The following is a 21,467-nucleotide window of genomic DNA, read 5'->3' as shown; positions in this document are numbered from 1 at the left end:
AAGAAATGATTATGGATTTTCTGTCCCTTTCTGTATAAAACCTGATGTAATATAAATTTTAAATGGATTTTGACTACAGTTTCCCATAGCCTAAGGGGGAGCCTTTTTTGAAAAAGAGCAGCTATATTTTCAATATTTTATTGATGCTTTGCATTAATCATTTAAAAACACCATCTCTGCTTCCTTCGCCAAGGGCTCCAGTTCTGAATTTAGAAGACGAAGTCCTACAACAACAAAAAACTCACAGGAAAACAAAATTATAAAAACACTAACCCAGCGATAATTCTGTGGACTGTAGAGCGGGGTCCCAGGTGATCCATTTGGAGCAATGAGATGAAAGCCCGCACTAGTGAGGGAACAGCCTGGTAAATGCCTGTCAGCAGTAGCACAGAAGTGCACTTCAGAGGGTAATTCAAAGGGGAGGGCATGGGGGTCACAAGGCTCTTCCCATCTGACAAAGTGGTGGCAGTGCAAGGCCTAAATGACAGGACGTCTGTCTGATTATTGTGCAATGTGGTCACTGGCCGACATGCAGCATTTAGGGGTTGTCTTTGGGAAGTGTGGGTGATGGTAGGGGATGTCAGGCATGGCGTGTTTCGCTTTTACAGTTAAGAAGCCAGAAATATTGTATTTTCTACTTAGTTATTATCACTGAGCTAAGGGCCGTCTCATAACTGATGATCAAAGCTCCCAGAAAAACAAGGTCTACAATCAAGCATTCTGAGGGGTGGGGAAAAAGGTCAAGGCAGGCTTAACCTCTTGGGCTATTTTTCCACCTCCATGGCCTCTCTCTTCCTCGTGAGCTCTCCAAGCACCCCAAGCTGTGCAGCTGGGGAATCTGGCGGCAGGTTAGGGTAATGGGAAGAGAGTTTGCATATATGTGATTTGCAACAACTGTTTCGTCAAATCTCCTAGGTTCCTCTCTCCATGGTGAGCAAATGAATATGGATCCTGGTATGTTTCATAATCTAGTAAATGCTTGGAACTCTCAGGCCAACCTATTACCCTGTAAGTCACAGTACAGAATAGTAAAATCTGGTTGTTGTGTCTACCTCAGTGCATTGAAAACCATGAGAAGGACTGATACCAACAACTATTTTGTCCTGCACACCTAGGGCACAGGATTTCTCCACTTCAAATTTCTTAGTGTGAAAAACAGAGGCACTAGTATTTCACATGCTCAAAACTTCACCGGCTGATTTAAAATTCCAAATCAGGCTTTACCCCCATGGATGCCTCACAGATTACTCCTCATTTCATAAACAACACCAGTGTTATTTCAGGGCCTCCAACTGCTTTTATAGCTTCGATGGAGTCTTTCAGAGAGTATAATTTTACCTTATATTCTTCTAATGACTTTGCTCCTAGCTTTAGTTCCTCCAAGTTCATTAAGTCAGATTTTTTCGTCACTCTGCACTTATTGTGAATGCACCTGACTTGAAATCTCACCTCACCCACTTCACTTCCATTTGTGTCCATATCCCATTTAATAATTCTAGAAACTAATTTCTAATGTGCAGTTGCAAATTCCTCTGCCTTCCAGTAGTGGGGCTGAAAATATGCTCCCCGGTTTACAAGTCCCTTTGGACCAAAGGTGCTGTGAAGCTGTAATGAAATTGCACAAATACTGCAGTAACATATGTGGAGGAACTGGAAGGGGGATATTTCCTGTCAATATAGAATGGAAGGCGAAAAGTTAGTTCCATAGACATAAATCCTGCTACCCACTGTTTCCCCGAAGTTATAGGTTGTCACTTTATAAAATTGTCCAGTATATTTTTAAATTGTGCAGTTATGTTTTTTCTAGGTGCACCTGTGCTTCACAGTGTGTTCTCATAATTAATTTCACCTTGCACAGCATGCACTGTCTTTGGCTTTATAATCCATTCTCTATTCCCTACCTATCCCTATCATTACACATAGAAATAGGAAAACCTATCTGTGATACAACACCAAAGAAATACACTTGAGGCTTATATAATATGCTGTACTACACGGGCTCTTAGTCACTTTTTCACTATCAGGAAGCAAAAAGCCATGAACAGTGAGTTAGCGTGGGGGGGGGGATATTTTTCTCAAAATGTTCTCTTCCAGATCATGAAAGTAAATGTAACGTTCAAAACCAAATTCAGGAAAGAAATTCTGCAATAAAAAAATATAGGGACACCAAGATTATTTGCTGCTTCCCTGAAGACAACTGTCTGCCTTGAAACCAATTATATATGTTAAACAATATCAACGAGTTTTTATTGAGCACTTACGATGAGCTAGGAATATGCATTAGGCACATACACCGTAAGTAACCCACCAACCCTACAGGGAAGTCACTTTTGGATCCACGTTACAGATGAGGCAACAGACAACACCCTGTTGAGGTCTTAAAGTTAGTATAGGACAAAGCCAGGAAACCATAAAGTCTTACAGTTAGTATGAGACAAAGCCAGAATTCATACCCAGGTCTGTCTGCCATCAAGGCTTTTTTTTTTTTTTTTCTCTCTGCCACAGTTAAGATACATCTTTTATCAGGAAAGCCAGTCTGGCATATTTAGCTGTAACTTTTCCACCACAGGTATCGGTTACTCAAGTTTAAAAAATAGCTGTGTAAAGAATAGTCTTTTTTAATAGAAATTGTGGCAAAAGAGGCTCTAGAGAAACAATCCCTCAAACATGACCCGAAATGTGAAACTAACTGACAATTCCTTAAGTGTCTGTGGCAACTGCCAGTTACTTTGTGAAAGCAGATTCCATACAGTTGCGGCCGTGTTGTCCCCAGGATCTCGAATGGAGTTCTCAGAAGCCAATGCTAACTCTGGGCCCTGAGAAATCAGTATGCGTTAGTCACAGAAGCCATGTGGTCAATTCTTGCCACCAGTAAATAAATTCCCCGGAACAAATCTTCCCTAAGGATTGAAGGAGGAAAACCATAAGAAGAACAACAGAGTTCTGAAGGCAAAGCAATCCAAGTAAGACCAATACACCCCAGTAATCTTTGAGAGTACATCCATGCATGAGACAGTAGCACAAGTAACAAATGTTTACCAAACTACCCTCGCTTATCAAGGACAGTTTCACCATACCCATCACCAGCAGAGTAACTAGGAAAATATTTATTATATTATACAAATGTAATCAAAATGATTATCAGGTTAATCATAATATATCAAATGTTTTGATATTGAAAAATTAGCCCTCTGTTGCCCAGAGTATTACATGACATGAAATATCTCTGTGATGATGCCAGACATCACAACTGAATCTAGATGGCAACGATGGTAGTACCCTGACTCCTGGCCTAGGACTCCATTTTCCTTTCCTTGATGTTGGATGACCCAGCCACTTCAATGGGAACTCCTCTGCCTGCTTTCCCTGACAATGAAATGAGGCCACAGTTGAGAAATTTGCTTTTTACAGCACCCAACAAAACAAACGTGTATGAATTATCTTTTTAAAAAAATAGAAACTTGTGTCTGAAAAGCAGGGAAGAGAATTCTCTAAAGGCCCACTTTCCTCTACTGCGTAACTTCCCAAATCCCAAGAATGTGCCCAGGGACCTCTGATTAACAGAATACAATTTAATTCATAGTGAAAGGGGTATACCTGAGAAAAATTACATTTGTTTCTCCTTTTCTATGTTCATTTTTTTTAAAACTGATAAATCTACCCTTTAGTGGGAAATTTTAACACTTTTCTCAATGATTCATTGATTAAGCAGACAATAAGGATACAAAAGATTTCAAAGACACAATAAGATACGACATATACATATGTATATAGAACACATATTTTCAGACATACATTAAAAAATTACAAAAGTGATCATATGGTAGGCCAGGAATAAAATTTCTAAAATTTTTAGAAAATCAGTATCACACAAATCTACTCTCTCATCACAGAATAAATTAGCTTAGGAATCAATTAGCAAAAGATAGCCTTGAAAGAAAATATGTTTAGAAATTTAAGAAACACACTTTCTAAATGACTCAGAGAAATCATACTAGATATGAGAACACACTAAGTTCAGAAGAGTTATAAAAATACTGTGTAGCAAAATTCATGATGTAGCTCAAGCAATACTTAGAGAAAAATCTATATACTCTTAAAGCAGAGGTTATCTATGCTCATTTCTTAAATGTTCTTTTTCGACTTTCTCCTTTACAGCAGCCATGAACACTTCGCTTCACTTCATCTGTGGGCCCACATGGCTCATTTTAACTCACCCTTTGGCTTGGACTTCATTAAGATTTCCCATTTCATTTATCATTCTGGCCACTGGACCTGAGACAAAAAGGTCTCTTTGGGTATGTTCTGAAAATGTCACAACTATAATACCCTTCAAACAATATATGAATAAAACTACTCAAGATTATGTGCTTCAGATGCACAGATAAAATGTATTTCTGAAAAAAATGACCCTTTAAGGATTCAATTGTCATACATATTGGCATCGGAGATTAATGAAAAGACCAGAAATCTTGAAGATGTTGGTGGAATTCAGAGGATTGGGTTTTGAATTCATGTTCCACCACTTACCAGCTACATAACATTGAACATGTTACATTATTTCTGGAAACCAAATTTCCTCATCTATTAATAGATATTAAATGAGCTCCTTGCCTCAAAGGGTTGTTAACCGGATTTAAAAGAGATGATGTACGCTTATCACACAACTTGGCATTTTGTAAGTGCTCAATAAATGTTATCTGCTAATATTTCCATTAAATGTAGCCATAGCCTTCCCTAGTCAGTTTATATGTATGGATACAACTTTGAATGCCTGCCAGGTTTGGATCAATGAAAAAATAGAAAAATCTTGGCAAACAAACTTTCATGTTTTGTCTATGGCTTTCACGTGTGTGCTCAGCCCTCAGGTTTCTCTTAGGTAATCTAAAAGAAGCTCAAAGACTCCAGTCATTTAGGAAGCATTCACTGAGGCCCCAATGTGAGTAAAGAAAGAAAGGAAAAAAAAAGATTCAAGAGTTTGCCACCATGTTTACTCCCAGTGATTCAACTGACCACAGTGAAGTCATCAGAATTTCTGGCCAACTTTACACATTCAGGTCATTTAACCAATCTGGCCATGTGGTGGTCAAGTACAGTTAAAAATCCTAAATCATTCATGACACAGCACTATAAATTCTGTCAGAAATATCAGCTGCAGGAAAGTGACTCAGAAATCAGTTGGACTAGAAACCACTAGATGAAAAAGAACAAATCTCATTCCTTTGAAAAAGGAACACAGTGAAATACCAAGTTGATTTCTAAACAATTAAATTACTGAAAGTGATACATAACTTATAGTATAAAAATATTTCTGCAGTGAACTTGTGAATAATTATATTAATAATAAAAATATTTAACTTTTTATTTCTACAGAGTAAAATTCTCCACCCTTGTATTGCAGGTTTCATTTCTGATAAATAATCATTTCTTATTTTCATCAGGTCCATGAGCATTTGCTTGATCACCTCAGCTGCACAGTAAACTGCTGCTAATTCTGATGTGGGCATTTTAAGTTTTATATAACTTTTTTTTCAGTCAAAGTTAGAAATGATTCGAAGTGTTATCATCCTATCTATGCAACTTGTTTCAAACTGACATCACTGTAACGTATCACAATCGTATACACAAAAGCACTAAGAGCAGATAGGTAATGGAAAGAACTTCTCAGGCAGCAAAAACAACCAACTGAAATTTGGTTCTTCCTCCAAAAAATGATTGTTTTTTTAATTTGCATGTAAATAGTGTCATTTGAAAGCACCATATGTGCAGAATGAAACAAGTAGGCACAGCTGGCTCCTGGCCACAGCGGATGGAAGGAAACCAATGAAGCAGTTAAGCACCAAGCTGAGGGGCTTACACCCGTGCACACACGCACAGGCACAGACTGTCAATAAATATTACCTGATGTTGATGAACTACTCAGTTTCACTGGGAATCTCAGATGATAGGTGACACAAATGAAACTGTTAACAATTTTGTACACAATGACAAGATGGATGTGCTCTTGCTGCTCCGTTAAAATATGGAAACACACTAATTTGCTCTTGCACATACACAAATCATCTCAAACTTCCTAATTTCATGACTCTCTCTCACACCAAAGAGCTTTCAAAACCATGCCCAAGTGTCCACAGAAAACACCTTGCTATAATCTCGTAGCAGCTGGGAGGATTCATGAAACCATTTTAAAAGGTGTTCTCAGGGAGAGGTCATCCACCTGACCTTCAGAAGACCTGTGCCTCTTCCCCAGAGCCCAGCACTCCAGGCCTCCGCCTCGCCTGCTGGGGAGGACGGACACTGCCTGCCAGCCAGCTTGCAGGGCGAGGGGGCGTGGGGCTCATTCGTGCTCCCTCTGCCCTTGCCATCTATTATTCTGTGCTTAGTATTTCCAAAGTAGGCAGGCCAGCTGAACTCCTCCCGGGAAGTGGCCCTGGGAACTGGCTTAGAATGAGACAGGACATAAGTGTCAAAAGGAACTTTAAAATGTCCTGCTCCTCACTTTGCACGTGAAAATATATTGTCATTGGCTAGCTGTGTGTTCTTATACCAGTCACCTAACCTCTCTGGACTTCGGTTTTCTGATCTGCAAAGTGATAGAACTGAAACTCTAAGGTACCTTCCAACTCAAACATTCTATGAAGAGTAACAGCAAAGTATTCGATGCCCATAAAACTTATGCAAAGCTATCTGGGAGGAAAAGCCTCTGATGAAAAAGACATTTTAAAACGCACAGAAGAGACCAGTTGCCTTATGAAAATAGAAACCAATAGAGAAAAAAAATAGCTAAGCCCCAAATATAACATGTTAAACACTGTATGGTAAATATAATTATGGGTCTCAATTTGTCGCTCTCTTATAGTAGTATTATATGTCCTTGCCATATTCTGGTAGTGTGTGGACTGTACTGCCACACCCCCTGAGCTTGGATTTAGCCATATGACTTACTTTTTTCAATGGGATATCAGTAAAAATAATACAAGCAGAGACTTAAAATGGGTTTGTGCATTTGGGTTGCCCTCCTGTACTTCTGCCAGTTCCACAGGGAAATATACTAAGGTAGTCACTGTGCATTCAGTCTGAACCCCAGAAGAGACCCATGCAGCAGCCCTGAACATAGCCTGAGGCTACCTGAGTCCAGGGGAACACCACAGACCCATGAGCAAGGAAAAAAGCACTTCGTTGTAAGCCTCTGAGATTTTGAGGTCGTTACACAGCATCATTACAAGAAAGGCTGACTGACAGACCCTGCAAGGAAATAACATATAGAGAATGAAGGAAATGCCTAGAGAACAAGATAAAACACCTAACCATCTATATAGGAATCACAGAACCAGAGCCAAGTGTACTCAACACCGTCACAAGCGTGTCAAAATGACAGTGATGTCAATTTGAAAACCGCACACAAATTACAACAGTATCTTCTACAGTCAGTTTTGGTTTTGTTTCTGTTTTTCTTAGCAGTCCATACAGCTTATTCAGCAATAAAACAGAAGAGAACGTCCATCATGACAGACATAAGGCGGATACAGGGTAGATCTCTGGGATACATCCTTTAAACAGACTAACAAGTGACTTTTTAACAACATGTGGCAGGCATGATTTGTTGCATACCAACAGCCATTCATTCCTTCCTTCTTCCTTCCTAAAAGAGCTCTGATTTTATTAGGGGAGACAACGTGCCCTATCCAGGCAATGCCAACTCCACTCCCCTCTGCCAGGTTTCCCAGGCTCCCTTGTGATTCAAGGATGTATGGAAAAAATCCTTGCTGTAATGAGATGTAAGAAAAAATTTGTGAGGGACTTTTGAGAAAGATCTTCTTCCCCAATAAAAGAAACAGACCTGAAAGGAGAAAGCTTTTTGCTCCCTACTTCCGGCCTTTGATTGGGATTGAAACGTCTGGAGCAGCAACAAGCTACTAGTACTTGGTGAGAACTATGAGGACAAAAAGCCAATGTGATAAGGATCCCGGAGGGGAAAGAGAGAAAGGACCTGGGACCTTGAGAACATTGAGTTGCTACACAAGCACTGGATTATCTAGAATCTTAAGTGGAATTTTAAAATTGTTCAGTGGCCTCTGAGATGTTTTCAACTGCTTTTTCTAAGTTTCTTACCTGAACTCTAGTTCCATGATTCTTATGAACAAGTGAAGGTCAGAATGAGGACATTGTCAGGTAAGACCTTCTTAGTTCTAAGAAAAATGCTTCCGCTAAACTGTTCATAATATATATGGAGTCAAGCTGGGTAACTTCTTTAGTCACCTATCTCCTAGGACAGGTACTTTTCCATTGCCAGGGGAGGACATTCTACGTTCAGTCACCACAAAGACAAGATAGTATTTGCTTACGTAGAGCCAAGGAGATGTAGACAGAGGCATTTCTGCATGCTTTTATGTCACCTATATAGGTGTTGCCTGATTGAATGTGATTTCTCTGACAGTGACCAGTTATCGATCATGTCATACCCACACTGAGGATGAGTTAAATAGAGCCAATGATGAATAAACAGTTATATATGAATAAATTATATATATATATAATTACCACCGATTAATATATGAGGTAGAATTTAGAACAATATAGTTTATTATTAAAATGTCTAGTTGTTTTACTGGAATAATCTAGAATTCAGCTACAAGGATGCTTTCCCACAAAAGTTATCACTAGAATATAATGAAAGTACACACAGTAGGGGGCTTCTCCTCCAGGACTACCGTGTCATAATAATGTCAATCATTAGGCTGTGGAGATTTTTAGGAGTAAGCTAATTCCAAAACATAGGAAATATGGGTTAGTCAGGTTCTAGATGAACAGTCTGGCTTGGAATGCTGATTAAATTCATGCTGAAGAAGAGACGCATAGACCCCGGAAGCAGATCCAACAACAATTTAAGCAGCTTCCCAGAGCAGTGACAGTCTGGATCAGATATAGAAAGGAGTCATTTTTCCATCTTCCTTGGGCTACTAGTACACAACCCTCTGGAGTCTCCATGATTTTTACTTTAAGAAAATCTTAAGTTTAAGAAGTTATTTGCTTTGGCCAGGTTTTTTGTTCAAAGTTTTGTCTGTTCTGATCGGGATTCACTGTAATGCAGGGTTAAAACCAGCAACTCTAGAGTCATATATCCTTTTTCTAACAGTGGAGGACCCAGAAGAAATGGGTGGCAAGCTTTTTCAAAGGTCCACCTGGTAAGATTTTGGGGAGCCCCCTCAAGTGGGAAAGACCAAGGAAGAACGAGGCTTCTATTAGCAGGATTATCAGGATAACACTCAGGGCAATAACCAGCTCTGTTAATACGGTCTAAGAATACTTGGCAACATTCATTCTCAACCAGTTCAGTTTGGTACAACCAGTGGCCTAGTTCTAAACTAGGGAACCATTGCTGTCCAGTCAGGGCAATGTGAATTATCTGAGAACAAGGGGACCTAGAGAGACAACACAGAAAGCAATGTAATAGTAAGAGGCCACAATGACAAAGAGAGACATCAAACAACCAGTCCTATTACAGGTTTGGTTTAGCACTTTCTCAGTCCAACCACCATTACTTGGAGAGGGTAAAATGTGGCTTGCACCTCTGTGCAATTCTTCAACATTTCGGGGTTTTTTTTGTTTTTTTTTTTTTCGGTACGCGGGCCTCTCACCGTCGCGGCCCCTCCCGTTGCGGAGCACAGGCTCCGGACGCGCAGGCCCAGTGGCCATGGCTCATGGGCCCAGCCGCTCCGCGGCATGTGGGATCTTCCCAGCCCGGGGCACGAACCAGTGTCCCCTGCATTGGCAGGCGGACTCTCAACCACTGCGCCACCAGGGAAGCCTCTCGTTGTCTATTTTTCACTCACTTGCAACCAAGTCTCTGAACTCAGGGACTGATCCAGTCTATGTTATCAGTCACTTACTAGCAGCACAGATCTCAGAATAGCTCCTTTCAATCCCAGCTTCTCAAGAAAAGGTAGGGTTCTAGTCTAAGTTAATGATTTTTTGTTGTATGTTATCAGCTGGTGGTATCACACAGAGGCACCTGGCTTACTCTGCTTTGCTGGTAAGTTATTATGTCTGCTTGGTGAAACAGAGGAGCTGACAGGTCCAGTGGGTCTTTGGTGGGCACTGGCACTCTTGCTGTTGCAATACATATACCCAAGTCTTAAGGGCTTGGCACTTGATAGCGATGTAGAGGGGTCAGGAAAACCTGGCAGAGTCCTCTTGAGCATGGATGCAATGAAGTCTTTCTTGGGAGGACCTTAATCAGGACCCAGTCACAGGGAAGTAGCTGCTGTTGAGTTGGTTGAAGGGTCTGGGAATGCTTCACACACTTACAAATTCTAGCAGGGTTTTAAATCGACTGTCAATGTCAGGAAAGCCCTTTGAGTGTTCTTTCTGCTCCACAACGCCGAGTTGCACCCCTTGGACGCAGCGGAACAGAACGTCGTCCCCGTCCCTTACACTCAGTTTTAAGTGATCCTAATTAATGACCCTAAATGGTTAGCTTGATTAAAAAGAGTTAGACCTGGGCTTCCCTGGTGGTGCAGTGGTTGAGAGTCCGCCTGCCGATGCAGGGGACGCGGGTTCGTGCCCCGGTCCGGGAAGATCCCACATGCTACTGAGCAGCTGGGCCCGTGAGCCATGGCCGCTGAGCCTGCGCGTCCGGAGCCTGTGCTCCACAATGGGAGAGGCCACAACAGTGAGAGACCCGCGTACCGCAAAAAAAAAAAAAAGAGTTAGACCTTTATTGGGAAAGAGGTAAAATTGTGGAAAAATCTAAAAACTCCTGAAAGTTCATTCAGATGAATTGGTTTTCACAAACTACCACATACTGTACTGTCTTCCACATCGCACTCAGCCTGGGGCTGCTGCAGCTATTTACCACCATAAGCCATGAGACTCTCAAGCACACACCTTATTTTTCTTTAAAAATGGACTTTCATATTTTAATTTTTTAAAATTGAGATCACGTAACATTGTGTAAGTTTAAGATGTATGTGTTGGTTTGATACACTTAGATTCTATGTATGTTTACTACCCAAGCTGATAGCTAATACCTCTATCATGTTACATAATGATCATTTTTTGTGTGTGTGATGAGAACAATTAAGATCTAGTCTCTTGGCAACTTTGAAGTTTATAGTACAGCATTATTGACTATTATTCACTATGCTTATTTATCTACTAGCTGTAAACATCATCTTAAACAACATCTCCCCAATTCCTCCACCCCCCAGCCTTTGGTGACCACCATTCTACTCTGTTTTTATGTCTGACTTTTTTAGGTTCCACATTTAAGTGAGGTCATACAGTATTTGTCTTTCTTTGTTGGATTTATCTCACTTAGCATAATACCCTCAAGCTTTAACCATCTTGTCACACGTGGCAAGATTTCCTTCTTTCTCAAGGCTGAGTAACATTTCACTGTATGTGTCTACTACATCTTTATCCATTCATAGCCTGACAGACGCTTAGGTTGTTTCCATATCTTGGCTATTGTGAATAATGCTGCAATGAACATGGGTTTGTGGCAGGATCTTAGTTCTGCAACCAGGAATTGAACCCAGGCCCTCGGCAGTGAGGGCATGGAGTCCTAACCACTGGACTGCCAGGGAATCCTCCCAATTCCTTCTTACATATATACCTAGAGTAGGATGTTTGGGTCAGTTGGTAGTTCTATTTGTGATTTTTTGAGGAACCTCCATACTGTTTTCCGTAATGACTACTCCAATTTACATTCCCACCAATAGTACACAAGTATTCCCTTTTCTCCACCCTTCTCCAACACTTGCTATTTCTTGTCTTTTGGATAATAGCCATTCTAAGACGTGTGAGGTGGTATCTCATTGTGGTTCTGATTTGCATTTCCCTGGCGATGAGTGATATTGAGCATCTTTTCATGTACCTCTTGGCCATTTATATGCCTTCTTTTGAAAAATGTCTATTCAGGTCCTTTGCCCACCTTTAAGTTGAATTATTTGCTTTTTTTTTGCTATTGAGTTGTATGAGTTATATATTTTATATATTAACCTCATTAGATATATGGTTTGTGAACTTTTTTTTCCATTTTGGAGGTTACCTTTTCAATTTGTTGTTTGCTGTGCTGTACCTCCTTAGTTTAATGTAGTCCCACTTGTTTATTTTCATTTTTGTTGCCAGAAGCACACACTTTCTCAAGAGACAATATTTCAATTTCTCCTAGGATCCAGAAGCTACTGAGTTTGAACAAATCCACTTTACAGAGAAATGTGCACATATCTGTCTCATAATTAAATAATGTAATTACCATGTTGCATCTGAGTTTTATGCTGCTCTGTCTTTTGGAACCAGAAGTCCTGCTCAGGCAGGTTTAGAACTTTTATAGTAAATGCACCAAAGCCTTAGTTTTGTTTAGCAGACCAAGCAGAGAGGAGAGAATAAATGAGAGAGGATAAACTCTCAAAACTCAGTAAATATCAGAGCACCAATCACACTAATAAGGGTAAATGATCTGTTATTCTATACCATTTGATAATAGATTATGTTGCCAATGAAAAGTTTGTGAGAAGTTTGTGACAATTTATAAATTGCTTATGTTCTAATAGTAAATGAAAAAAGCAGCACATACAATAGTATCAATAGTATAATCACAACAATGTAAAAGGAAAGTGTACTAGAAAACCAGATCTGGAATATTCTCAAGATTGTTAACACACTGTCTTTAAGTAATAGAACATTTGAGTGATTGTTTTTTTCTGCATTACCAGTATTTTTCATATTGAATATGCATTACTCAAGGTATCTTTTGAAATTACCTTTTCTAAATTACAACTTTATTCTTTCAAACTATCATTCCCTTTTTGGTATACTTTGTTCTGGTTTTTTCCACACCCTTACCAAAAAAGGGGAAATGCAAACTAATATTGCAGTAGAGTTTATGTATTTATATCTGACCTTCAGAAGTCTTGTTAATCACCAACAACACAAATATTTGTCCCCACAGCTAAAATTAGAGCTGCAATTTTTTCAAACTAATGTTAACCAAAACAATGAAATGATATAATCTCTAGAAAAGAGTCAACAGTGCCTTACAGCATGGTCATTAAAAATGAAGCTGCCATGTTATTATCACAAGACCAGAGAAATTTTGAGATTACATAGGACGTGGAAATTCTGTGTCCCAAAGACACACCAATCATATCTCCAAATTTGTCATTAGTTCAACAGAATGGACTGGTCTAATTCAAAAGTCATATTTAAATAAAGTATAAATATTATAATATCAAAAGAATAATTAGCATATTCTTTATCCCAGAGAGCTTCAAAGATGTTAATAGATTACCATGATCTCTATTTCTTCAAAGACAAGTAGAAAATAGAAATGTGAAATCATTTTCCCAAGGCCACACAGAGTAAAACATTACTGTGCTAGATACTTAACTGATTTATGAATGTTTCCTGAGTATGTCATTAGAATCTTAAAAATGTTACCACTGTGCTATGGAGGGACAATGTCTCTTTTTTTTAAATCAGAATTCCCATATTGCAAAAGTAATTTTGTATAAAGCAATAGTGTTTTCATTTCCAAAGCAAACTTTTGAAAAAAATAAAACTACTTGCCACCTGGCTTTGTGAGGAACTGCTACTAATAACTACCGTTAAACAGTTTGTAAAAATATGATATGCTATTTCCTTGTCTGGTAATGATAAGCTTAGCAGACCAAAGCATAAATAAACAACTGTGCTATTGTTTTTCAGCTTCAGAAAATTACACATGCTATTACTAGTTGATAATTTTGTGTGCTTAAAATCTAGAAACATTCATTAAAAATTAATAGGCTATGTCATTTTACAAGCATAGCTTTAAAAGATATGGAAAGTAGATTATTGGCAGTTTGTAAAATTAACAATGAAAGACTACTGTGTCTCACTTTACCTAAAGATTTACCTAAATATCTAGGAAGGCTCAGGAGCAATTTTGGGAGTTTGCTGAATGTTAAATTCTCTTATGATCTGAAAGTGCCAAAAAATAAAAAAATCACCTCCTGTCTATTCGAACACACACACACACACACACACACACACCAGTTGCATCACAGCAACTAAGATCACCCATGAACTGATTTTTTTTTAAGCAGGGGCTCCACTACTTTTCTTTTTCTTCCTGATAAAGAGAAAATACCTTAACTTGCCCCCCCCCCATTTGTCTGTGGGTGCAGCAGAAGTCTCACCAGGAAGAATGACAGATTCGTGGAGGAGACTCCAGTGAGTGATGCCTTATATAGTTAATTAATACTAGAAAGAGAAGTGCAGACACTGTAAGTCATGATTACAAAGGAGACCAAACAACAGAGCACCCTAATAGTTTGGGCCTTTGTTAGAAAGAGACAGTTTTCCCCTTCACTAAAAGAAATTTTTCATAAGCACACTCTCACCCCTGAGGAAGAGGAGTGACAAGTGGGGATTGTTAAATTCAGGGCAAATGGAAAAGGCAAGCTCTGCTCCATTCTCTACTTTCTTTCTCTTGAGAGTATGCCTGCTCACGCTGGGCACAAGTTCTCTGTCCCTCTGTGCCCGGAGCCTCCACTGGGTGGGCCTCCTCTTCCCCCAGGGGGTTCCTGCCCCAGCCCAGTTAGGCAGTTCTGTCTAACGCCTGGGTTCACAGCTGTTAGCAATCCATGAGGCCAGTACAGCCAAAGCCATTACCTTTACTGGCTTCTGACAGTAAACAGGAAATAAATGGTCCCTGTCTTTGCATTGTGCTATATCTCAACTTGTTCAGAAACCAAGCCTCTTCAAGTATCAGTTTTACGGTGGTTTTATTCCAATAATAAGTATAGCAAATCACTATACTTACTCTTAGAAAAGGGCTTTCATTCATTGCTGATTGATTTGCAAAAACTCCAAGTCAAATCTACTGCCTGATTTATAAGGAAGCCATCGATCACACGAGACACGGTCCACACTTGAATTATCTGCTTACCAACATCACAGTTCTGGACATAGCACTCTACAACGACTTGTGCTATTATTTATTAATGTTTCTGTTTTAAAAGGCTCATTGTGTTTTACTTTAAAGTATGATGCCAAATGGAAACTACTGCAAAAGGAAATTGAGTATCACTTGTCAAAGATTAACACCAAAAACATACATAGCACTTAGTCTATGCCAGGCTTTATAAATACCACCTCATTGAATTCTCACCACGATCCTATGAGGTAGGTACTGTTACTGCTGTCGTTTTATAGATGAGAAAACTGAGGCATAGAGAGATTAGGAAATTTGCTCAAAGTCAGGCAGCTAGTAAGGGGCAGACTTGGCTCTGCCCCAGGTGTCCTGGCTCCAAACTCAGCTCTGACCCACCTCAAGTACAGAAAGTGACTATAAAGACAAAGGCAGTGAAAAGAAGTCAATGTGCTCACAGTATAAAAATAAAAATGAAATGCAAAGCATAATAACCATTTAACAAAAATGCACACCTAAAAATTCTATTTTTCGTGCACAAGAAATAGCTGTTAATCACTCAATAGTAAAATTTTAAGTTTAAAAATGAAAATAAAATACAAAGAATAATCACCAATTGATTTCTAAAAATCCACTCTGGAAAAGTCTGTTTTTCTCTTGCAAGAAATTACTGTTGATGATAAGTCAATAATGAAAGCTTCATTTTAAATAGCCTTACTGTAAGATTAATTAGAGTAAAGTGCCCTGAAGGGAAAGAGGGTTTTAATTCATTTTTGTTGCCCTTTTGCTATGCCCTAAGCAGAAAGTTACAGAGGTTGAATACACCTGAATCATTCTGGGTTTTCATAATGGCATTTTCCCCACCACATCCTTCAGTGTCCTTATCTGCAGTGATAAGGACACCCCAACTCCTTCCCCACAGGAACAGGCCTTCGAGTGATCCATGTGGTCAGCAGGAAGTGGCTCTGCAACTTTAGTTTCAACCTAAGCAACAGCCCTGTGTCTGTGACATCAGGGATTTGATGGGCTGTACCTCTCATAAGGTGTCCGTGAAGAGAGACAGTGGTGAGTCCCACCCCGTTTCCTTTGCTCACTGGTCACACAGCTACCAGACATTTCCCAGCAACCCTTGCAGTTAGGCAGGGTCACGTCACAGGCTCTGGCCAAGGGACGGTGCCACAGAAGTGATTCCTGGCACCATCAGTGATCCTCAATGTCCCCTCTTTGTCGGTCTGTGGCTGGAGGAAACGGACTCAAGGACCAGAGGAACCGAAAGCCCCCAAACTCAGGGAGTCTGAGTCCCTGAACGACTGTGGAACACAGAACCCATCCCCACTAAAGCCCACATTGGACTGTGATGTGAGGTGAAAAATAACCCTTTATTCTCTTAACTCACTTTGATTTTGAGATAGTTTATGACAGCACTTAGTTTATTCTGATTAATATAATACATTAAAACAAATGCTTAAATCTTACTCTTTGAAAATTCCTTTTCTTTGCATCCCTTAAAACGACCACTCCTTGGTAACTGCTGATGTAGTAGGCACTGCCCATACCTACAGTTTGGTCCCCATAGAAAAATGTGTTTCCAGGCACTGACCAAAATAATCAAAGGCTGAATCATATCAAGTCATCTTCTAGCTAACGCTCCTCTGAACTTACAGGTGTTTCTCTTTTGGCTAATCCTTCACTGTAACTGGCACATTGAATAAGCAAGACTTACGGGGTTTAATCACAAAAATGTGTTTTTTCCCTTGTCTCTCTAAACCCAGTCAGGTCCTTCCTTTAACCTTGACTTTTACAGTCATGCTTAGGTTAGAAAGATAATCAACTATCACTGTAAATTCCAACTGCAATCCCAATTCAGTATTTAAAAGTGTCTAGTCAGATACAGTGACGAACAGATCAGTCATCACCCAAAAGCCTCCCTTCCACACACCCCTCCCTTATGCAGGACCAGCAGCAAAACGCTCCTGCACCTCAGGGTTAACATCTTCTGTTTTAAATTCTTTCTCCCAGAACTTACCTGCTATTTCTGACCTGTGTCTCCCCCAGGGTTGAAGCTGTGAGGGGGAAGTAAAGGGGCAGGAAAATTCCTACTTGGTGAGTACTACATAGTAAGGTAGTGCTATTCTTCCTGGTGTTAGAAGACATCTAGAACTGACATTTCCATGGTGAGTATCTTTACGAATTCTCTAGAGACTACCACCTTCGAGGTTCCTCTGATGACAACCCCCATTTACCCATCAATGCCGCTCGCTGGGCTGCCCATTCCCAAGCACGCTCCGCTTCTGTTCCCTATTCCCCGCCCCGGCCCACCACAACAACCAATGTCACCTCACAGCCTTTTACTGCCATGGTCTCCTCCCCTGGGTGACCCCTATTAAAATTATTCCCAGCCATTGGTTCCGCATTCCACCCGAGAGCAGCGTGACCATTCAGACACAGCCGCAGCTTTGCACCTCTACCAGAGCACTCACCATCCCGTCTCCCTGGCTCCTTTGATTTCCCAGTGGGGATGGGTTAGTGGGTGACGGACAGCCGGCTACTACACCCTTCCCCCCACTAGAGTCACATGCTAAGCTCTCTGGGTGGTCAGGTGGAAGTCTCCTCCTCAGATCTGAGATGAAGCGACTGAGCACCTCCCTACTTCTTTCTCTTGCTTAGTTTAGGTGGATTCGCAACACAGCTTTCCCCAGAGAAATCCTCTTCACAGCAGTTTTAATTTTGAACCCTTAATTCACCTATCCTTGAAGAACCCTTAATTCATTTATCCTTCACTTAATGTCACTGGCAAAGCCCATTAACAATTCCTGAAATAAAAACAGAATCTGGGTAATAAATAAAGTCTAACCTTTTTCTTCTTTTCCTTGGTGCTTCGTCCAGTTTCACTTGTTCATAGAGTGCTGTGTGCAGAGGCCTTGCACCCAGCCCTCAAGACCACAGCTCCCGGTACAAAACGGCTGCTCCGACCTTCAGCTCGTGGCTGTGCGCAGAATCACGTGACATGATTCTAACTCAGTAGGCCTGGGGTGGATCCTGGGAGGCTGCTTTTCTAACGAGCTCCCAGGTGACGCTGATGATCTGTAGATAACCACACTGAGTAGAAAGGTTGAAAAATATCTGTTGAATGGTTTTCACATTTTGCTTGTTTATTTCTTATTTACAGTAGTTTAGGGAGGCTGACGGAGTTTAGGGGGCAGAGAGCCCCTCAGATTGTCCCTTGCCACCACTGACCATCCTCAGTTTTAGCCTCTGCTTTCACCCTTGTTAGCATCAACAGCCGATGTCTTTTGCCCAGGTTCATGTGAATCCATCCTTCCTGCAACAAAATCTCCAAATGCCTGACAGCTCTAAGACCGTCCATAGTAGGCAGTTTTTCCAACTGAAAAATGATAGAGCTCTGTCTTTGACCTTGGTCAGAACCTGTTTATGATCTAGGCAGTATTTCAGAGAATGCTGTACAAAAAGGCCAGACCTTAACATGGGGTCAAGGACTCAGAATTACACAAGTCTCAGTAAGGCTCAAAGAAAAGGGTTCACCCCACCCCATTCAGACTACACACCTGGAAGGTGTGGCCCCATCTTACTTTAAATCTCCCTTAAGTTAGATGGGTGATTTGCATAAATTTGCATAGTATTCACGATTCTTATACTGTCCAGTGATAAACTGACTTATTAAGAGAAACTTCTGTCCCAAATTCCAGTTTTGGAGATGATAAAACAAATGTTTCCCAGAAACCTCCTGAGTTCAAAGTAGAGGGCAATGCTGGTAGCAGAGGCCCTGGCAGAGCTAAGCTGGAGAGAGGAATCCGTAAAGTTTGATTGGGATCTGGGATTACAACTGAAGCAGCAGCTTCTCCAAATTCAAGTCTGTGTTACTTATTACTTGAATTGGCTAATTCTTCCTTATTTCCCACCATAAGTGAGCACCGTAGCTTAGAAAGGCAAGGGAAAACGGGTGAAAAGAGCAAAGATTTCAGAGTGTAAGTTCACTACTTCTAGATTCTTCACTTACTTGGCTGTTGGCTTGGGGCAAGTTAATAATCTTTCTGAGCCTGAAATGCTTCTTCTATAGAATAAGGTTAAGAATAACAGTCTTGCAAGGTTATTATGAGAATTAAATAAAATATATACCAAGAGGCCTCATGCAATGCCTGGCATTTAACAGGTACTGACCACATAACCCTCTCCCCCTTCAAGGACAACAGAGACGTGGAAGACACTTGGTATTCTGCAAGCACCAAAGGTTTGTAAAGCTCTTTAACTTTCAAAGCACCTTCACAGTTGTTTTCTTACTTTGTTTTTCTAGGGAAAAATGAGGGGAAAGGAAGATGTGAAGAAAAGAAATACAAAAAGAAGAAGCACGGGACACTGCAAAACAAAATCTAGAGGCTACATTTCCATCAGACCGAGATGTGGCATGTGACTCAGGCGGCAGAGTCTCTCACAAGTCAGGTGAAGGTCAAATGACAGTGAGTGAAGTCTGCAGTAAATGCCCTCCAATTAAAATAATAGTAAGTCAAGTATCTGAGTTTGTTGTGAATTTGACCCATTAATTAATTTTTGAGAAGAAAGAAGTCTTCTTAATCCAATCACCAGCAAGTGGAGTAACAGTGTAGCGCTCGGCCTTGCTAATCACTGACGTGTATTCCCTGGTGGGACCCTAAGGAATATAGCGGAGCCATGCTACCCTATTAAAACCGCCTAAATATAGTCTCTGTGGTGTAATGTTTCTGGGAACCTTTTACATGTCAAGATCCAGAGCAAGTACAAATCCGCAGTACAGAGAGAATTAGATCTCAGCTGGAGCTCAAACTGTACCCATCCCCTCCCCTCCTCCCTTTAGGGATCTACTTACCTACAACCACTAAGCATCCTTCAAAATAGAAGTCAGGCTAAAGGAAGAGAGACTGGCCTCCACCAGCCTGGCCCACTAGCATCGCCCCTCTGGCCTTTGACTAAGTCCTTGAAGAAGGGCAGCATGGGGAGATATTCACAAAATATATTCACAAATATTTGAGAGACATGGGACACAGTAAGTAACAGAACTTGGGGAGCATATGACAAAGTGGGATAAAGAATGGGGAAAAGGAGCTGTCCCTATATCCCTGGAGAAAACAGTGTGGCATTTTGCCCAATGGCCAAGTGTCCTGGGCCCAATGAATCTGGGTTTGAATCCAAGTTCTGCCATTTTCTAAGTGTATGAGTCGGGGCATGTTTGTTAACCTCAGTTTCATTATCTACAAAATGGACACAAAAATAGAAACATCTCGGGACTTCCCTGGTGGTGCAGTGGTTAAGAATCTGCCTGCCAATGCAGGGGACACGGGTTCGAGCCCTGGTCCAGGAAGATCCCACATGCCGCGGAGCAACTAAGCCCGTGTGCCACAACTACTGAGCCTGCACTCTAGAGCCTGCAAGCCACAACTACTGCAGCCCACGTGCTTAGAGCCTGTGCTCCACAACAAAGAGAACTTCCCGCTCCGGCAACTAGAGAAAGCCCACACGGCAACGAAGACCCAACACAGCCAATTAATAAATAAATAAATAAATTTATTTATTTAAAAAAAAAAAAGAAAAAGAAACATCTCTTAGAGTCTTTCTAAGGTTTGAAAGAGACCTGTGTAAAAGCTGGGCCTATCAACTTTTCTCAAGTCATGGCAGTTACAGAAAATGACATGTGCATTATAATTCTATAACATAATGAAACTGCTTAATCCCAGAGATAGCAGCATTGGAGGTCCTCAGCCCCAGATCCTGTCCACACCTCCTGAGGGCTGAAGGGATAATAACAACAACAGTGATAGCAAATAGCACTGCTATAGAGCTTCCTGGGTGCCAGCTGCTGTTCTAAGTGCTCTACATTGATTAACTCATTTGATTCCCACAGCAAACTTATGAAATGAGTATTATCTTTTTGTTTTTTTTGGTTTTTTTTTTGCAGTACGCGGGCCTCTCACTGTTGTGGCCTCTCCCGTTGCGGAGCACAGGCTCCGGACGCGCAGGCTCAGCGGCCATGGCTCACGGGCCCAGCCGCTCCGCGGCATGTGGGATCTTCCCGGACCGGGGCATGAACCCATGTCCCCTGCATCGGCAGGCGGACTCTCAACCACTGCGCCACCAGGGAAGCCCAGTATTATCATTTTTATTATTTCACAGATGAGGAAACCAAGGCACAGAGAGGCTAAGTAACTTGCCCAAGATTACATAGCCTGTGATTGTCAGGGCCAGGGCCAGGGCCAGCCCAGGCAGTTAGATCCAGAGTCCTTGCTTTCTTCATTATGCAATACAGCCTTTCAATATCATGGCCCAGCTCCAACCCAGACGTGGCATCCCCACCTTCCTCGCAGAAGGCACTCTGAAATACAGCTTTTCTCACCTTGCATGGCATACAGCATTTAACAAACATTAGTACTTTATAAAGAGCTGTGCAGTCAAGTGTGCAGATGCCCCAACAAGATCTGCAGAACTGGTGGTCTGCCAGAGCAGGACAGTCCAGGGCAGAGGGTAATGGCACAATTAGTGCCAGGAATCACAGAGAGACAGT

At 41.0% G+C, this 21,467-nt stretch overlaps 1 protein-coding gene and 1 pseudogene across 2 annotated transcripts in view; both read right to left on the bottom strand.

Annotated features, from left to right (window-relative positions):
• The window catches only part of SLC35F4 (solute carrier family 35 member F4), a gene marked incomplete at its 3' end in the record, with an annotated part of 283,820 nt that overhangs the window by 192,373 nt on the left and 69,980 nt on the right, over positions 1–21,467 (bottom strand). The window lies entirely within an intron of this gene.
• Positions 9,024–16,471, bottom strand: LOC307181842 (torsin-1A-interacting protein 2-like; annotated as a pseudogene). Its single transcript has 3 exons — positions 16,394–16,471; positions 10,309–10,452; positions 9,024–9,422 (listed from the first exon to the last, which is right to left on the bottom strand). The product of its transcript is annotated as a torsin-1A-interacting protein 2-like (transcript).

Source organism: Stenella coeruleoalba (genome assembly GCF_951394435.1).
Source record: "Stenella coeruleoalba genome assembly, chromosome: 2".
In the NCBI taxonomy this organism is placed as follows: domain Eukaryota; kingdom Metazoa; phylum Chordata; class Mammalia; order Artiodactyla; family Delphinidae; genus Stenella; species Stenella coeruleoalba.
The sequence above is the reverse complement of the archived record's forward strand: the minus strand, read 5'-3'. Positions and strand labels throughout refer to the sequence as shown.